Source organism: Chroicocephalus ridibundus, chromosome 2 (assembly GCF_963924245.1).
Source record: "Chroicocephalus ridibundus chromosome 2, bChrRid1.1, whole genome shotgun sequence".
NCBI lineage: Eukaryota > Metazoa > Chordata > Aves > Charadriiformes > Laridae > Chroicocephalus > Chroicocephalus ridibundus.
In genome coordinates, this window is record NC_086285.1 from 71,130,588 (window position 1) to 71,150,767 (window position 20,180).

The 20,180-nt window shown below is 43.1% G+C and overlaps 1 long non-coding RNA gene across 1 annotated transcript in view; it reads left to right on the top strand.

Annotated features, from left to right (window-relative positions):
• The window catches only part of LOC134510702 (uncharacterized), a 70,089-nt gene extending 52,915 nt beyond the window's left edge, over positions 1-17,174 (top strand). The window contains exon 3 of the long non-coding RNA XR_010069691.1: positions 16,966-17,174. This is a non-coding gene — a long non-coding RNA (uncharacterized LOC134510702). The remainder of the gene's footprint in view (positions 1-16,965) is intronic.
• Positions 17,175-20,180: the final 3,006 nt, after the last annotated feature.

Here is a 20,180-nt window from a genome sequence, read left to right on the forward strand (position 1 = left end):
TGCCTGTTTATAGCAGTGATATATTTGGGCAGAGAGGGACTCAGTGCCCTTTGGATCAGGCTGTGAATGTAAAAGACACCACAGAGATCTTCGTGACAGATCAGATATGCAGAAAGAATCTGAGAGTAGATTTTGCCCTGTATAAGGGCACGGGATCAAATGTGGTCATTCCTGCTTTGCCCCCTGAAAGTATACATAACAATAAAAATAAATGTAAAGCCTCTGTGCTCCTGAAGACCTCTGAGCGCCTAAGCAAAAAATGCTGAAAAACAACGTGCCAAACTCTGTTCTTCCTGTGCAGCTCCATTGATGTGCCAGGGATATAAAGTCTGACATTAGGAGATTATCACATTGCAGGTGGGCTCCAGAGCACCACAAAAAGAAAAGGTTATGATTTTTCCATATAGAAAGACTGGTGACGGACTCCCATCACTTTAGATGACAAAGAAACAAATGGAATAGAAGACTCTGTATCTCCCTAACGTGCTGCAGCAGTTTGGATTGATACAATGGCAGCTGGGAGTTTGGAGAGATACTCCTCAGAACTGTAAAAGCATAGGGCAAATGCAGTTATATCAGACATGGAGCCCTCCATCTCTCAGCACTGGAGCTATCTGCCCCTAATATATGCTACATTTACTGAAGAGTAGGCAAAACACAGTTCAGATTCCAAAAACACCGAAGTAAATTGTACCTTGGAATATTAGTGTTGCCCCCTAAAACAAGGAACGGCACTGATATAAAGTTGATTTGCCTGACTGTCATCCTTAGCCTACCAGAGAGTCTGATTCCAGGTGAGGCAATTCCGCAGGCAGCTAGATGCTTTGGTGGAGGGGAATGGTGTGTATTTGTTGGGGGAGGAGGGAGGAAGAGAAGGACAGGACAAGAAAAAAGGAAATGCTTCAGCTTTACCCTCTAAAATCCAATCCTCTCCTTTAAAAACATTTTTTTTTTCAAAATCGCCTTGACAGCCAGTGTAGCCAGCTCTGAAGTAGGAAAGTTCAAAGACATTGCACTCCTATTGCCTAAATTTTAATTAGTCTGTGGGTAAATGGGGAACTTTGAAGTTGTCTACACAGCGATTTTCATGTGCCCTGTTGACTTGAAGAGACCAAAGACTCCAGCAACATTCAAAGCTGCCCTCTGCACGTGTGCAAATGATTCCACAAAGTGCAAATGTGGTGGCTTAGGTCTTAGCCTGAAAGATCTTTTTAAGGATGTGCATGCTAATTCCAAACAGAGACCTTCCGCGCAGTCTCCAAAGAATAGCTGCAAAGTCAGGTTCCCAAAAGTGCTGAGATCTGCAGACCCGGTACAGACCACCATGTCTTAGTTTAGCCCAAGATGCTCTCAGCAATAAAAAAGTGTAAGCCATAAAATCACCCAGTTCGTAGAAAAATCAGGCTGTGTTCATTTCCATGAAAATCCCTGATTTGGTTGAGCTACTTTTGACTTACAGTGAGAGATGAATTTGACCTGCTCTCTCTTTCTCATCTGTTGGGCTGCAGCTGTGCCCTCTAGCACTGTATATGTATTCCAAGCTCATCTAGATGTCGAAACAAAAGCACAAATTAGATGACAATCTTCCATTCTTTCTGTGTGCTGCCAATACCTGTTTGTCACTATAATGGTATTAATCATCTTTTATTTATAGCGGAACATTGGAAGCTTCCATTTTTCCCTTTTGATTTATTTGTAGGACAACAGGTGCACAACTTAAGCAGGTGTATGGATGTGTGCATATGCTGTGAGTTTGCTGATAGCCACAAAACATCTTTAGTAAATTATTACTTGTATCAAAGCTGCCATTATTTTTATTTCACGCCTAAACTTAATTCCACAGCTGTTAGCTCCCACAGTCCATTATCTGCTTTGTATCGCAAAGGCAGTAATGCAACTCATAGGTGCAAGACCTCTTCTCTCGCCCTCCAAAAACCCCCACAAAGAAAACATCCTTAAACCATACACTGCTTCCAGTTTCTGAAACTTGGGAAAGGTACTGAGCATGTATCAACAGTTTCCATTGGCAACTGCTGCAGAATAGCATGATACCAGTTCAACAGCTGACATGAAATGCCTTTCCATATGTAAAGCTGTGCCTTAAACACACAAGGGACACTAAGAATAAACTTTGTACTTTCTTTTTCTTTTGTCTATCAGCAAATGGCTTGTGAAGAAGTGCTGGATTCTTTAAAAAAATGCAGTTAGAATTCTGGATCCAAGCTGTGAGAACACTCATTGGAGACAACTGTTCTCTCATGGGCTAGCCCTGAATAAACAATCACAGCTCTGTGTGATATTACTTCTTAACCAGATTCTAGCATTGAGCTGTTGCCTTGCCATGGTTACTTGCCTTTTAAACCAATGTTTCCTTTCCTTCCTTTTTGCCAAGATTCTTGCTTGCTTGGCAGTGGCTCGTTTTCGTTTGAACTTTTGCCCTATTTTAATCTCCACCAAATTTTTACTCTAAAAGAACCTTTTCACTGATATCTTTTTGTTGTCCTGAATTTCTTTTCTGCGTGTGAGAACTTACTTGGGGACGTGGCTTATGGGAAAGAGCCCAAGTGACTGCCTTCTTCTGAGTATCCAGCAGCTGGCAGGCATCCGTGAGGAGATTAGAAAACAAAGCCACAACAGCACAAGACGGTAGCCACTCCTGAAATAAAATTAAAAAGGAAAGAAGGACACACACGTATACGCCCACAAACTACCAGGTCATTCACTTGGAGATTTATTTGTGCTTCTCGGTTCCTGAGCTTGCCTCACTTGAATTCATCTGAGGATAACACCGTTAAAACCCATGTAAGAGCATCACTCTGCCACGTGGGGGTCCCCGGCAGAATCCCTCGCTTGTGCTGCGCCCCTGGAGTTGGCAGAGCACCGGGGTCCTGTGGATCATATTAGAGTCCCAGGGAAGGGAAACATGTCTCTGGTTGCTTTGGGGTAATTCTCCAGACAACCTGGAAGAAGCAAAGCAACAGCTTCTATAAAGATGCTAAAATTCCTCTTACACGAGGAGAACAGGTCATCTTGAACTATCTTGACTATTTTTTTGTTATGTGTTTGGTGGAGATTCTGAAAGGAGAAAATAGATGGGAACTTGCTGAAGGCGCTCTCCAAAATATTCCTAGCCACGTAGTTGACTAGTATTATTCCCACTGCTGAAAAAGAAAAAAACCCACAGCTTTCTCTTACTTGCTCATTCAGTTTCTTATTCATTGGAAGACGTCACTGTGTGGTTGCCTGAAAGAAAGGCAAGTACATGTGTATAATATAAATGTACATACGTGCAAACTTACATACATGCGTACAGAAACACAATGACAGTATTTCTGAATAGTATTTGTTATTGGTAAAATCCATTTTCTTACCAGAAGCATAACTGCCAAATTTCTGGTGTTAGTGAAAGCACAGTTATTACTATTTAGAAATCTCTCAGTCTGAGGCTGCATCATTTTTGGCTGAGTTTTTAATGTAAAGTAAAACCTGGTTCAAGCCCCTAGGACAACAGACCCCTTTGGTGTGCTGTGTGTAAAATGAACCAGAATAACATCCTTCTGTTACGTGCATCAGATATTCTGACAGACCAACCAGAGGCCAATGATTTAGTCATCTCTAATCACAGATTAATAAGGAGCTGTGTTCATAGACGAACATACACCTAAGACCAACTTTTCACCATTTAAAATCTTCTAACTGGCATTTAAATGTAGGAAAACTAGCAAGTTACCTCCTTCTTTTAAAGCATAATCTTAACAATATTTTATATGTTAGAAGATTTTAAATTAAATCAGACAATTAAAAGTCTGTCCTTGCTCACTCTTATTTATTAACTTTTAGAGAGCAATTTTCTTCACTGTAGCAAAATCAATACTCTGAGACAAAATTTCTAACAAGAATTTCCTTTCTCATAAAATTTTATTGGCAATTTAATTTTTCATCTGTATTGAAATGGTAAAATGTAAAGAACAATGCTCTTTTTTTGGTAGTAAAAAGTCTTTATTTACTCTGGAGCACAAGCAGGAGGTACATTTTCAGCTGAGTTCGATCATTTTCTGCATCCTTGATATCTCTTCATTTGCACAGAATCCTGGCTGACAGAAAAATCACTAGCTAATTGACTAGAGCACGGTTTATATGCGAGTATTGGTTACAATCTGCTTCTCATCCCCCTTGTGTCCGAGTTGGAAGTGGGCAAAAGAGCCCATCCAAACACAGCACTGAATCAAGCTGTTACCTTGGGGCAATTTACCCCTTAATGCCTCATATACAAACTTCTAGCTGAATCCAGCTGAATTACTGTGCTTTGCTGTAGCATATGTGCAGCAGCAAATCATTGCACTCCTTGAGCATGGAGGGGAAGCAAAAGAGCCCAGCAAAGGCTCAGTCCAGGATGGGAACACAGACATTTCTACGGGAAAGACAGGGTCCTTTCCCATAACAAAGCAGGAGACAGAGAAAAAAAGCTATTCAAAGGCTTGCACAGGGTTTGGCCACACGGGAGTAATGCTTTGCTCCATTCTAGGCTCTCCCATCTGATGATTTCAAAATTATTGGTACAGTTCGAGTCATCACAAGATACCACAGTGGACACAAACGTTATGCCCATGCTATGGCAGGAAAGCAGGGATGCCGCCACGTTAAGCAACTTCAGTCCAAGACTCACACTGAGACCCGCACCTAATACAGCTCCTGCTGCACATTGGTTTCTTAGGCTAGAACTGATCTTTCTGGTGAATGGAAGCCTCCTTTGATAGCTGGCTCCTGCATGGTGAGCAAAACCAGCACAAAACGGTACCTTGCAGAAGCGTGGATGAGAGCGCACGCAGCCACGCTCTGTCCCCGGACGTGTGGCTCCCACCAGGTAGCAATTAGCACAGAATTCACCCCACGATACGTAGGCGCAATAATCCTAAACTGCTGGCAAACCCCCTCATTCGGCATCACAGCTCTTCTGGTGGTAAGTCAGGCTCGCACAGCCAGCATAGCTCAGCCTTTGGGAAGGAGGCTTCTCCCCGTACAATGCTGACTTGAGTCCCAGTGCAGAGTGTCACTTTCCCACACAGAGTGGTCCCTTGATCCGTGAGTAGTGCCTATGACTTCTAGGGGGACTACTTGCGAAGGACAATGCGGCTCAGTGGGCTCTTTGTAAATGTGTGGCCGTGACTCATTCATCAGCAACAATGACCCCTGTAATCATTTACAATGCCTTTGGGCCTCCCTGTGTAAAAAAAAAAGTGCTCCTCTGCCAGGCCAATGGGAGAAAAACTTGTGCCGGTGGTGGTGGCTTTAAAACCGGAATTGTGAAGCATTATTTGTATCAAGAGATGAAATAACAAGAAGTGGGAAGGGTGAGAAAACATGAAAGGAAATAGGCTTAGGGAAACAGAAGCTGGAAGTAATCAATAAATCATAGAATAAAGTAAAGAGAAAGAACCTTTAAAGTGCCCAAGCTTAAATGTCAAGAGTATTAGAACAAAAGAGCTCCAAGCAGGAGAATGTGTGACAGAGGAATATGCTGAAACTCTGATAGAAAGCATGCTCGCTCCTGAGCGTCGAAAAGAGTACAGGCAACAAAGGGCAGTGGAGAAGAACGGAATAAGAAATTAGGAAAGCACGTAGTGCCTCTTCCTTAAATAGTCTGAACGCACAGGGTTGATATTATTGTTTCTAGAAGATTCTGAGGAGTAAAACTGGAAAAAAACACCACCACAGTGGTGGAAAAGATCGGTTTTAAAATATATAATACGCTAGGATTGTGCTATCACATATGCATGAAGGCATGCCATCAATACTGCAGAGTAATAGGATCTTCCTTACATTGCACCACACCAAAGAGAAACAGAGCCAGCCAAGACAGAGTTGTTATATTTACCCCTAGACAAATTCAGACAGCTAAAATTTAGGGCTTTTTTCTAATGACACTCTTTCAGTGATGCACTTAATCACACATAGCTCTAGTCACACATAGCTCTAAGCACCTGTGTTTGCCCCACTGAAATATATGTATATAAACATACACTTAAAGTTAAGCTGGTACTCCAAATGTTTTTCCAAGCTGAAGCCTATGTGCTGATAGATTACCTAGTTAGCTATAAATTGCACGGTTACATCTGGGTTTGGCTACTGGCTCAGAAACAGATACCTATTCTGTTTGAAGCAAGTTTATAATCACTGTTATTAATGTAATACAATAGATACTTCTGGCAGCACACGCGTGTACATTGTGAAAACAAAATCTTCTCTTCAAATGGGGTTTGCAGTCAACTGAGCAAAGGCCGTTTATGCTCTCCTCAGCAGAAACCTGTAGGGAAAGAAATTACTGTGCTTTGATGTACCTTGAAGAGCAAAATCTGTGAAGCCCTCACAGAGGCTGCTGGGACGCGTCTGTCCCAGTGAAAGGCAGACGAACCTCCGGACCCGTGTGGCCGTGATGGCCTCCACCAAGTGTGGCAGGTGTAAGGGCTCCTGCAGCTACTGTGCTGTGCTGGTGGGCATCAGAGGGCACCACAGCTATGCTTCAGAGCCCTGGTGGCATCGCCCACTGCACAGCCCTCTTGTTTGGGCCAAGGGCAGAATTGATACCCTTTGCGAAATGCGTGAGGTCAGGATATGGCTGTCATAAAAAGTCATTAGAACTCATGCACACGGGGTATTTGTAGTTGTAGGATTAAAGCATCATCTAAAATCCATGCCGACCACTCAGTAAGTGGCAGGGGAGAAAAAGTTCGTTGACTTGGTTGTGAAATATTGTAAGTTTGAATCAGGTGGTGATGCTGATAGGGAAAGAGAGGTGGTTAGTCCGTTTTAAAGAGTCTTCATTCAACTATCTTGCCCTTTTGCTGCGTGCACACAAATGACAGTACTGATGTGCAACAGTACTGTCAGGAGGTAAATTGAGTGTTAGTGCTTGTGTTAATGTCGCTGAGCATGCCCACTATAAAAAAGAGATGTTTCCAAAAACCGGATGGGTCTGATATGAGCAGAGTGCTGAGTCAGGCAAAAAATAAAAGTTACTGCAAGTGCTCATTTGACAGCAAAGGATTTTGTGGTATGCCTCAACTAGACATTTAAAATTTCACTCATAATTTTATGAAATGTCTCTCATTCAAGCTGTCAAAGCCTGACAGGCTTGTTAGCAACATCAAGGGGTGAATGGTCCTTCAGCTTCTTGCTCTTGCTCAACTGAATGATCGATGAACAAACTAAAACTGACAGCCGTTGCAAAGACATCAAGAATTAAAGGAGATACAGATGATGTTTCTACTCCTCCCCGTCGAATTCAGCCTAAAGAAGTTGATATTCCGTTCAAGAAAAGGTTGGAGAGGCAGGAAGAGCAGTAGCCAGGAACTAGGAAACCAAAGCATGTTACAAGAATAAACGGCCACACAGAGCAGCTAAAGTTTTGAACATTAGGTTAACATTATAACAAACCATACCAATGACACATAGACAAAGAATGACTCCAATCTCAGGATGTGAAATACATTGTGGGAGAGAGGGGAACGAAGGGACACAGGAACACTCTGCATAGTCTGCTCAGGGGCATTTTTTGGTCAGGAACTCAGATATCATTAAATGAATGCTTCCTTAGAAGTTATTCGGCTCTCTCCTATCAAGCCAGCAAGGTCTACGCTGAAGTTGTTACATGCTTGGCCAACCTAGTAGACTTCAATGATGAGACGACAGGCTTGGCGTATTCGGGGAGATCAATGGATGTGATTTCTCTCAACTTTGTCAGGACTTTCAGCACTGTCTCCCATAACATCACTCGCGTAACATCCAGTAAATTGATGAATTACAGAGTAAATAAATGGACAGTGAGATGGGCTGTAAACTGGTGGAACTGTTGGGCTCAAACGCTTGTGATCACTGGCATGTCCATCTGGAGGCCAGTCGCTAGTGGTGTATCCCAGGAGAAGACACTGGGGCCAGTACTATTTATCATCTTCATTAACGACCTGAATGGTAGGACAGAGTGCATTCTCAGCAAGTTTGCAGATGCTATAGAACTGGGAAAAATAGTTGCTAGACCAGATGATCATGCCTCCATTCAAAGGGACCTTGACACACTGGAGAACTAGGCTGACAGGAATCTCAGGAAGTTAAGTAAAGGGAAATGCCAAGTCCTGCCCCTGGCGCGGAACAGCCCCACGCACCAGGACAGGCTGGGGCTGACTGTCTGGAAAGTAGCATTGTAGAAAACTCCCTGGAGGTCCTGGTGAATGACAAGTTGACCAGAAGCCAGTGATTCACCCTCATGGCAAAGAAGACCAACAGCCTTCTGGGCTGCATGAGGGACAATATCACCAGCAGGTAGAGGCAGGTGATCCTCCCCATCTGCTCAGCACTGGTGAGACACATCCTGGAGTGCTGCGTCCAGTTCTGGGCTACCCAGTACAAATGAGACATGGACTTACTGGAGCAGGTCCAGTGAAGGACCACAAAGATGATTAAGGGTTTGGAGCATCTTACATACAAGGAAAGACTGAGAGCTGGGACTGTTCAGTCTGGAGAAGGGAAGGCTCTGAGGGATCTTATCAATGTGTATAAACACCTGACGGGAAATAGCATGGAAGCTGGAGCCAGACTCTTCTCAGTGGTGCCCAGTGATAGGACAGGAGGTAATGGGCCCAGATTAAAATGGAGGAAATTCCTTTCAATCATAAGAAAACCTTTTTATACTACGAGAATGACTGAACACTGGAATAAGTTGCCCAAAGAGGATGTGGAGTTTCCCTCCTTGAGATACTCAAAACCTCAATGGACACAGCCCTGAGGACTGAGCTAGAATTTCTGCTGCTTTGAGGAGGGGGGCTGAAGTAATGATTATGGGGGTCCCTTCCCACCTCAGCCATTCTGTGATTCCGTGACAGCCACGTCTTCTTCTGCAACTTGCAGATATTGCTATACTGAATGTCTATTACTTCTATTCTAGGAATGGCATATATAACCAGTGATTTTTCCAGAGAGTGTATCAGTTTATTGTCATTTTCTTGACATACAAGCTGAATTTACAACTCTATTGCCATCCTTATTTTTCCTATGTCTTACTTCAACTTTGCAGAGTGCTCTCTAATGAATAAAGTCTATAGTGTATCTCACACAATGAGAAAAGGCAAGAACCGATTACCCTTTATCGAGATAGAGCTATTTTTAAAGCTGCACTTGTTACCTAGTTCTGCCGAGTCAGCACAAAGCCTTTCTTACTTTGTTGCAGAGTACTTTGTGTGCAGTGTCCTTTGTAAGCATGCAATGTGCAGTATACCACAGTGTCCTTTGTAAGCATGCAATATTTAAGAGCTGGTGTTATTATCCTGGGGTTAGCGACTCTGCATGGTGCCACTGTCCCAAGAGAAACTCAGAGGCGGAAAGAGGCTTTCAGGAGCTTCAGTTTCCTCCAATTTCATAAGGTCAGCCGTCCATCTCTGCCTATCACCAATGATGGATATTTCTTTCATGCCCCTGCCTGCTCCTTCTGTATCAGTATAGAACACAAAAGTGATTTCCTACTCTTCACCGTGTTGTTTTACAACAGGCTGATGCTATTCCTAAGTGTAGTTGCAGGTCTCAAATTAAATGTATATCTGTTTCCCCTGCAATTTTAGGACTTGGGACCATCCACAGGCTTAATGCCTCAGTTCTAGCTAATACAGATGTTCTCCTGAACCAATATTTTTCTCCATGTCCCACAGAGGGGATCACAGTTGTATAAAACTGCAACGTTGACGTAACTGTGAAACCTTGTGTCAGTTCTGAAAAACTTGTATGACTGTTACACAGAGATCTCTGCTACCTCCCAGAAAAAAGCCTCCCTGAACTTCAGACAGAATTTGGAGTAAAATTGACACCGGTGCTCGGGGATAAGAGGGAGGCACAGACAGCAGGGGAGAGAGAAGTGCTCATGAAAGACTTCAAAATGTAGGGAATTCATTCTTGCTGATGAGAAGGCCTTGAGGAACTCAACCTACAAATTATTGCATTGTTGCAAGAATGAGAGAAAAAAACACTCATTACTACAGAAGCATCATAGAGCCATTCAAGCACACTGAAAACTTTTCTGAAAACATGCCTTCTGTGAAGCTATGGAGCCACAGGAAAATTTTTTCCAACTTTGTTCCTTTACAATTCAATTTTCCCTGCTATGTTACCTGTTACTTAATGTGATTATATGTATACATCTATAGATGTAAATATAAATATAAATATGTGTGTGCGTCTGTATGCAGGAATATAACCACATGAGCATATGTTTGTTTATTTCTGTTCTGCGTGTGTACAACTACTATAGCAAAATCCTTTAGATGCAGAAATGTTTTCCAATCCGTTAATTTTTGCTTTCTTCCTGCATTTGTAATGCCAGCACCAATTCATTTACAGAGATTATTTCTGTAATAATGGCAGCGGTGCCGAACTGAGGTAGCAGTGAGCTCGAAAATAACTTTAGGCCAATATTTGGCCAGAGCTGTGTGCTAAAATAAACACAGGGCATGTGTATTTGTGTACGAGGCTCACCCTGCCCTTCACTGCTGCCCAGCTGATAAGTAAACAGTCCCCGACCCTCTTCCCAGCATGAAGCAGGGTATTTGGGCAGCAGGGAGGCAGGGTGCTCTTCAGCACCCCAAGCAACCCATCTAGCAACAGGCAACACCTGCCCTCTGCCAGTGCTCGGCGCTGATTATAGCACCTGCGGTGGGAACTGGAGACCTGGTCACACAGACAAGGCTGGGGTAAAGCCCCTCTAGTCAGTGATGCCCCACCTGTCCCCAGAAGCCACCCTGCTCCATCCAAGGCTTCAGGGCGACATATGGCTGAAACACGCCTGGGAGCATCACTGGTGGGCAGGGAATCAAACGGGCCACCGAGTCCTCTCCAGCCCTGCTCAGTGCGTGTGCCGAAGTTAGTCACTACCAGTAGCTGCTATATTTATAGAGGTATGTCGTAAGTTTGACGTAAGATACAAATTGTTTTTTTCTTTACAGCAGGGCAAAGGTGCCTTTCTCCTCCCCTTCTTCAGTTTTTGGACAAACCCTTACTTGTTTTCACAGGAACCTTAGCTCAAATCTGCTGCTACTGTGCACAGCCGATAAAACTATTGCTTGGAAAGACCATATGTCACATGGAACTGCTCAAGAGGCATGAAGCCCTGCTTTTTGCCGATCCTTTAAAGATACAATTTTATGCTCAGTTAAAATGGAAAAGAGCATTATGTTTAAAGATAAACCCATTTACTGTGCAATCGCTTTGCTAAATTCTGTCACCAAATTACTTGTTAGTAAGACATTTGGTCTGCCTGTTTAAAAAAAAAAAAAGTTGTTACACATCTCTTTCTCCTTGTTTATCAGTTGCTATGACAATGCTAATGACAATATCATCACAGACAAGGACTAAAATCTTTTACTAGAGGCAAGAAAAGGCAAAATCAGTTCTGAGGAGAAAGTTCTTTTTATTAATATACTTCTTGTTACCCTCTTTGACCCAGGTGGTTAGCCAATATTCAGGGTCCCTACAGGTTGTTTCTGTTTGGAGAACAAACGGATGAGGGAGTGAATCGGGCTTTTTAATGCACTTCTGTTTGTTTAGAAAGAATGTACACAATGTCCCGTTACTCTGGGCACAGCGGGAGTCAAAACAATAGGCAGTGCTTTCACTTTTCACACTTTTAAGCTTCTTTTGAGAAGCTTAAAGCTCGCTCGCTCTTAGCTTTCTCTCAGGGTCAGGCTACAAGGGTTTTCCTCACTGGCTCTAGTGCGTCCTTGCTGCTTCCTCTGTCTGCTTCTCTGATGTTTCTGCTGTCACTTTCTGAATCGCTGCATTTCATCATATCCCACCTTGTCCTCAGCGTCTGCAGTTAGATCCTGGAGAAACGCCTCGGCCCCCACAGTGCGGCACTGCCAGGCATGTACGGCGCAGCATGTACGGTGCGGTACATATGGTGTGGCTCCTGCTCCTGGGGTCTCAGTGAGCATGACCCACAAAAGAAGGTAGTTCTTAGGCTTTTCCATAGGGAAGGGAAGATTTCTCACCCACCATCTTCAATGAGGTTTCAGTGATGACTCTCATCATAACACCGAATTTATTTCCAATGGTGTATTTTTGCTCCCTGTCAGATCAGTTTCTGCACAGTAGTGCTATGAGATGGGGGAGAGAAAATATGTTACTATTTCCTAACAAAGCAGCCTCTGATGCAACTATAATAAAGTTGTGGAAAAAGTCCTAGAGGAGTTAAACAGATTTGACAGCATTTCATTTCCATAAATTTAGGGCCTGATCCTGCTTTTGTTTTGCTAATGAGTACTAGAGGGAGATAACACATAAGCTCCAGACAAACTAAAGACAGAAATAATGGCCCAGTTCAGCAACGAAAGGCAGGTGTGCCATGGAGCTGTTGGGGCATTTTCATGCCCAACAGAGGTAACTCTAGTGCTCCTGCTCTGGGTTTGACCCATCTCTGCTGTGACCAACAGGTCTCCTGTCCAGGCCTGACTGAGCTACACAGACACTGCTTTTGGCAGCAGCTCTGCGGCTGGCCCACGGGGTTTTACTCTTTGATTGGAACAAAGGTTGCATATAGCGTAATCTCTGTTCAGGCTGGGCAAAGATCTTTGATTTTCAGCAGCAAAAACTCATAACAGTTGCATTTTCTTTTGCTTTTAAGGAAACAACCTCAAGGAGTTTTAATTTATCTTGGGTTTATGCCACAGCCATCAACATGGCACACTCGACACATAAGGAAGCTTCTTCTAGTTGTTCTCAAGCAAGACACATCTCTGGTTTCCATATACTTTCTTTTTGTCATTCCTTCCACAAACCCATCTCCTGCCATACCCCACCCCCAGCTTTATGTAGTTGATGGGCCGTGATGGGGTTCAGTGTAGACTCTGAATGGAAAAGATCTCTGGTATGACCTCACACACCTACAACTTTGAAAACAACTCCTTCTCTACCTCAGATGATCCAGCTAAAATTTTCAGAAGGCCTCACCAGAACAAATGGACGGTTTTGGGCACATTCACAGCGGTAATACTTTGGCATCGATGAGATAGTTGAAAGCTGTCTTTCTAGAGTGCGCTGCCACCCATTAAGCTGGGGGGCACAAACCTGTTGGCACTGGTGAACTCCATGCCATGAAAAGCCTCTGAATTCAATAGAACCTAATTTAAATGGAAGTTCCCATGCCAGAAGAGAAGCAGCTTGCACCTTTAATTAAAAATCTCAAGCCATCCACTCACCCAGCCAGTCATTAATCCCCAAGAAATGCCCTTTGCTGAGACCATTATTCCTTAATTAATATACATGAACAATATATATTTCGTTAAGCCTTTAAGAGAGAGATGAGTTTCCTCCAAGCACTGGAGAGTGTAAGCAGCTCTTTGCATGGAGCATCCAGTTATGGGCACCTGGTATGTAAAACTAAAGTGCTTGATTCCACTGAGTCCTCAGCAGAAGACGGAGTTTGGGCTTGCCAGTTTTCTTCTATTTCTGCTGAAAACCACAAGCATTCTGAACAAGAGGAAATTGGATTAGGAGGGGAAATACATTTTCGTTCTAAAACTTCGAAGGAAACAGTTAAACAAGCTCTAGTAAGATCACCACATAAAAGGCACTACATATTCTCAGGTTCACGTGTTGTTAATTTCTTCCATTTTCAATAAATTGACAGTCACTTGATCAGAGCCTGAACAAAACACCTCCTGTCTTGAGCAAGTATCTTCAATAATCCACTCTACGTTAATTGTTCTCTGTCCCCACGACTCTCAGAGCAAGGGTCTGAGAACACATCTCCCGTCTCTGAATCTATGGATCGATCCTAGATTTGTACAAGTCAGTACATATACCAGCAGTATCAATCTGATCCAGGGCAGAGGGGAGCACTCGAGTTTATTTCTCTTGAACCTGCCATGTGACTGGCTTTTATGCTGCCTTTATCCTTATACTGACCTTTTGCTGGCTGCAAGACAACAGCCAGTCTCAGTCAGCATAAAGCTGGGTGTTGAAGATAACCCATCAACATTTTTGGAACCAGTATGAACCCAGTGTCAGCACTTGCAATACAAATCTAGCTGGGATGTATCTGATCTCACAGGGGGAGCACTGGAACTGGACTTACTGCATCATTGAACCACAGCCTCAGAAGTGTGCCCTAAATGTAAGGAGATTGCCTTATGAGGCCATTTTGCCTCAATCTCTCCTTTTGGATCTGTTCCACTTCGCTTGCAATGCTTGCACATTCACTGAGTCAGAGAGCATGAGAATAACTCTATAGTGAAGGGCTTAGGGCACTTGCTGGAGAGGGGAAACGCATGGGTTCCAGCATGGACTGAAGCGCTTCAGCAAAGTGGAACAGCATCAGCAGGAGTGACAAGCCACCTCCAACCCATAGTACTCACTCGCCTGCTTAGCCAAAGTCACACATCACCTGAGGAGGACAGACACGGCATTTGGGGTAATCAAGATCCCCATCCCCTTGCTCTACCTGTGACCACTGCCCATGTGGGAGACAGGTACTGACTCATCCTATCCTTTCCTACCCAGCCACAGTGTGTGCATCCAGCTCTTTTCCCACACGAGTGGTTCCAGCATGGAGAGCTGAAGAGCTCTCCTGAAGAGCTGAAGAGCATGAAGAGCTCTGTGGCCCTGGGCTTGTGCAGCAACCCCACAGTGCGGTTCCAGTCTGCAGCGCTGCTGCGTCCGCACAGCTCACTGCACCCTCCTGCCTGCCTCCTGCCTACATTCCTCCTCCGTAACTGGTTTGCTCTGTTTATGGCACTGGCTTAAGGCTGTCATGCACCTTGGCAGGCAGTTTCCCCCAATCCTAACCCAACTGGTGGCACTCGATTGACAGAATTCATGCATCAGGTCAGGATCTCTATTGCACCATCGGCAAACAAGCTGTCGGGATTAGTTTAAAGTTCCACCATGCCTAAAGAGGACAGATAGGTGGTTTATTCCTTCCTTTGCCCTTACACCTTCCTCCCCTTCTGTCAGGTACACCATTTCCATCCCTTTTCCCAACAAACTGACCTGGGACTTGCCTCAGTACTTCCATCATCCCACGCCAGCAATCCTACCCTCAGCTTTGCTAGGAATGATCCAGTCCCAGGTTTTTATTCAGTGATCTATTCTCAGTTTTGCTCTTGCTGATCTGGTAATTCAGTTGTCCTCAGCAGCTTTTTGCTGAGAAGCGGTACTATCGATGCTGAGCTAAAGCTACATCTCGCTTAACCCACAGGCCAAAAGCCTTCTGAATGAACAGCTGTGACCCCTTAACATTAGGTTAGACTGCAGCGGCTGTCTGTTGTCACTAGCTATAGTCATGCCTATCCTTGGAAGTAAAATATTAACACATCCCTGTGGGAAAGGAAAATTCTATTTTACCTTTTCTAAACAAAAGGCAAGGTAGAGCAGAATCAGCTCTTTGTTCTTTTGCTTAGCTATTATTCCTGACTAAAAAGTTTCCTCTGAAAGTCACTGCGAAAGTTTTTCTGATCCCATATGCCTAAAATGAATTACTGTTTTGAAAAACTGACATCAGCTGCTTGTGACCTGCTTTGTTGTCTACATCCTTCTGATGATCATTAGCAAAAGTCCTAGAAACTCTGGTCCCGTGGCGCATATTTTCTCTCCCTTCTCAGAACAGTTCCATTATGCCACTTTTGAAGGTTTCGATATTTTGTTCCTAATCTTGATTTAGAAGCATCTGCTAATAAATTGACAGGTTGTGACACGTCCCAGTAATTTAGAGCTTTTTCACCTTAGATGCAGTGTGCCGCTTTTATGGTTTCAGAAGGCTTTTTATGCACACAGCTTCCATCTTGAGTAGCTCTTTGAATGAGGTTGTCAAGACAGCTATGTTTGGTGTACATTTTCCCTGCAGCTGAATTCAACGTTGCCTATAAAATTACAATTCCTCTGTCCGCAGCAGGTTTCATTCTGCAACGGCTAACTTTTGATTTATGTGATTTCTTGTCTTGATAGCATCGGATATATTCAAAATACTTACAAAGGAGCTTATTTTTATTGGTCACACTTGAAATTCATCCACTTCAGTGTGTTACCTTCTTTCATTACATCCCTAACAAACCCGGGCTCATCATTTGCTCCATGTTGTGCCCAACGTGTGCACTGGGAATAGGAGGTTTTGAATATTCACATCTAGCAAATGGGAAACCAGTTGCAGTTAGGGCCTTATTATTATTGCCTAACATTTGCATCGTGGTATTACTTGGAGGCCCTAGTGACTGAAGCTCTATTTAGTTTGGATCTGTGCATATCTATACTGAAAAGGCAGTATGTACTCTAAATAATTCATGGGGGAAGAAATAACTCTTTGCTGAATGCAGCTTGCCAGCAATGTAGTTTTTCTTGGTCTAAGACGGGAACCCCTGCGTATCTTCTGTCTCCAGTAACGTCTTGTTACAGTGAGGCATTTTTTCTACCTTCGCTTTGCAGATTCCTGCTCTACAACTCACTTCTAAGGGAGGTCTGTGAAAGATGACCATGATAAGCAAGCCCACTGTCAGCATGTGGGTGTAAACTGGCCACACAAGGTTTTATACTTGCTTCAGCCACAATTTTTTTTAAAAAAAAGAAGGTGGAAAACCACTACTTTAAAGACTGGACACACTGTCTTTAGGGAAGTCATCATTTTAAACTTTAAAATATTTTTTATTTACCCTGTGAAATAACCAAAACAACAAGTGAATGAGAGCACCTAACAACAATGGTCCAGACCACAGACAGGTTTAAAGCAGTCTCCATGGTTCTCTAGTCTTAGAAGTCAAGGAAAAATGGTGGGCACAGGTAGGGTCTGACATTTTGGTTATGCATAACAGTGCTTGAACCTGGGCAAACAGTGGAATGGTAACCCATTGATTCTTTCCTAGGGCTCACTGAGGCTTACCTGGTGCCCAGGAGAAGCCTAAAATTTGTGCTACGCATATGTCTTTTTCCTTTCTTCCGTAGGTGCACCTCCAAGTATGGAAATGGAAGCCAGTCTGCTAGGACAACCAGCCCATCTCGCATGGTCTGCAAACCAGCAATGAGAGACAGCAGCAGCCTTTAAGCCACAGTTCACCCAGGGGCTGTTTGAAGAGGGAGCCTGGAAAGTCAGGCAGATCACCCCTTCCTTTTAAAACTCACACAAGGCAAAAACTACTGGGATCTCTTTTTATTAAAGATTGCTGGTGATACAGCTCTGGGGAAAAAAAAACAAATCCATTTTCCGCAAAATTTCCTATTTCTAAATGCAAACATTGCACACATTCTTAAAATGTGAATGTTATTTTAAAAGGTAATTTAAAAATTTATTTTAATGGCTAAGTTTTATACAGGCCTTTTCAGACTATGTCTTCACATGTTCATATATAGTTTGTGGTGTATGGAATATTATTACCTATGTGATAACAGAACAGTTGAAAAATGGTTTAATTTTACTGTCATATCACTAAGGATTCCTGCTATCCAGTATCAAAACAACCGTAATACTCATATGTCTTCTATTTGTGTTGTAATGAAATAATATTGACAGTCTGAGCATTACAACATAAATGGGAGACACTCTGTACTAGGAAAGAAGACAGTTATCCTAAATGGATATCATTATCTTTTATCTGTCACTACTAGTAATCCTTAAATAAAAATTAGCCTTAATATTTTTTAAAAAGAACACTGAAAAAAAAAATCTTCTCATCTCTGAATTACACTTTCAAAATTCCTATACCTTTTCTTTTTCCTAAATTTTAAAAAGTGTATTTTCCTTAACTATTTCCAGTGAAATATTAACTCTGAACTTTCCCCAACTACAAAGATAACAAAGACATTTAGTAGCATATTGTTGATCTTGCTACCAACCATATTTTCTGTTTGGTCTTTTCTTGGTGTTACCTGGAATAATCTCTTATATTCTTAATGCTTCCTTTTGGAATAACATTTGAGGACAAATCATGCATTTATTATGCATTATGCACTTATGCTAACTCACAGGAACTTCTGGGATACTATACATCATAAAATTGGGACAGATTGTGCAGTCTCCTATCTCTGTTTCATCCTACCTTCCATTTTTTTCATGACTTAGGTTAAAAGAATCACCTTAAAACCACCACAATATGGTGAACTCTCACTTGTTTTTTCACTTTTCTCACACCTAAACGACTGGGCAAAGACTTCAACAATAAAATCTATTGTTACAGCCCTCTAGTGAACTCCCTTGCAAAGCACCAAGATGGATCAGTTCTATCCCACTCTATGCCAGAGACTTTGAAGAAGTTTTAGAAGAAGCTGAGTTGTTGTTTCTTGCTTTGGTTTCTATTAGACTTCTGTGTGGTGTATAGGCTATTTATGTTATTTGTTATGGCACTTTATTAAATTATTGCACTTTCCCATGTCTTTTCTTTCCTAAAGCTCCACAGAGGGTTATTTGACCTTGTCTGAGACTCACCACTCAAGAGTGGTGTGTGAGATGGGACAGCTATATCTTATTCTGGGTATAGAGGAGGGAATTCTCTCTCGGCGACTGTTGTGACCATTGACAAACACTGACAAGGGCACGCCTAACCAATTAACTTTTTGCAAAGTTATGCCAAACCAACTGCAGAAGTCCTGTATGAAGCACTCATATCCAGCCTCCCAGTGCCATATGCACTGGAATTTTTTCCCCAGGTATTTTCCTAAACAAGCACACCACTCAGGTACAACATAACTGACTTGTGTATCTTGATGTTCTGCACATCTTTTCTGATAATATTTCCTCTTTGCACCAACTATAACTGTTTCCCCAACGCCAACACATTTTAGATGGGATCTGTGGTTGACAGCTGAAAAAAAAAAACAACCTCCAATTGCTATTTATGGTATGATTAGACAGGTCAAGTTTAATTTCAGCATTGTGCATGAATCTGTTATCCAATCATTCTAATGATACACTACTCAAACCAGCAGTGGGGCCGAGGATGGAAAGAAAACCTTGATTGTAACTTGTCTACCGATGATTGGAATTTGTTTTCAAAGAACACTAATGCAATCGTCACTGGCACCCTTCACCGAAGGTAGGGAACATTCGTATCTTTCCATTGTCACCGTACCTGTAGCTGTGTGACAGATGAGAAAAGGTATGCCAGAAAGGATGTAGTGTTGCAGGACAGATCACTTTTCCTCATGGTTAAGGCAAGGGTACACTTAATCAAATTAGCATCTTTAAGAAAATACCACCTTTCAGGTAGCAGATATGGCTCCTCAACTGAATATTGCTCTCCACATTACATAATCCAGCCTGCTAAATCAAGAAACCACCAGTGGCGGTCTCAGCTAGCTTGTTGTATTTTGCTATTTTATCAGCAGTTGCACATGTTTGAGAAGCTCCCGTAGGGGAAGGAGCCTCCTTGCAGGGACACAGCTTCCTAGATGGCACACACGCCCTGCCGCACACCCTGCCACGTCCCGAGCACCTCCCTGCACACAGGACTCCAGTCAGCGAGATCTATTTCTTGACAAGGGAGGCAGCACTGCCAGATCAAGACAGCCACAGTGAGATGCAGGAACAGGCTGAATCAGTGCAGCCAGATCAAAACGCCAACACAGCCCTTTCATGAGCTTGTCACATCTGCATGCTGAAGTTTCTTGCAGGGAAGTGAAATAGCTGGAGGAGGGATTTCTTTGCCTCTGTGTTTTGATAATGCCAGTCCGGAGCTGTTCTGTATGTGTGCTGTGCCCCTTTGAGGCTCTTCGGGATGTCTGCCTGTCAGCCATGGGAAAAAATCCCTCTCCCAACACTGACTGTGAGGACAGTCTCCAGAGTCAAGCAGGAGGACTGAAACGCTTCTGCCACAGCGAAACAGCCACCCTCATGTGTATCCATCCTGTGTCTGCACCCCCCCACCCCTCGTTTCCAGAATACCTCCATGCCTCTGAATGCGCCAAACACAAGATTTGGCTCTAACAGCTGTTCAGTCCCTACATAACTTCTGGGAAAACATAAATTGACAGATTACTTGTTTTTCTTAATAAACCCCACTTATTCCGTTCTCCCCAGAGCCAAGCACTGGTGTGCAGTCACCTAGGAATAAATTAAACCTTGCCTTTTAAATCACTTGTCATTTCTGTCCTGGGGTTGTGCTGGCTATAGAAACTCTGAGCTGCTGGCAGTGGGCTCCTTTGCCCACCCAGGCCCTAAACACAAC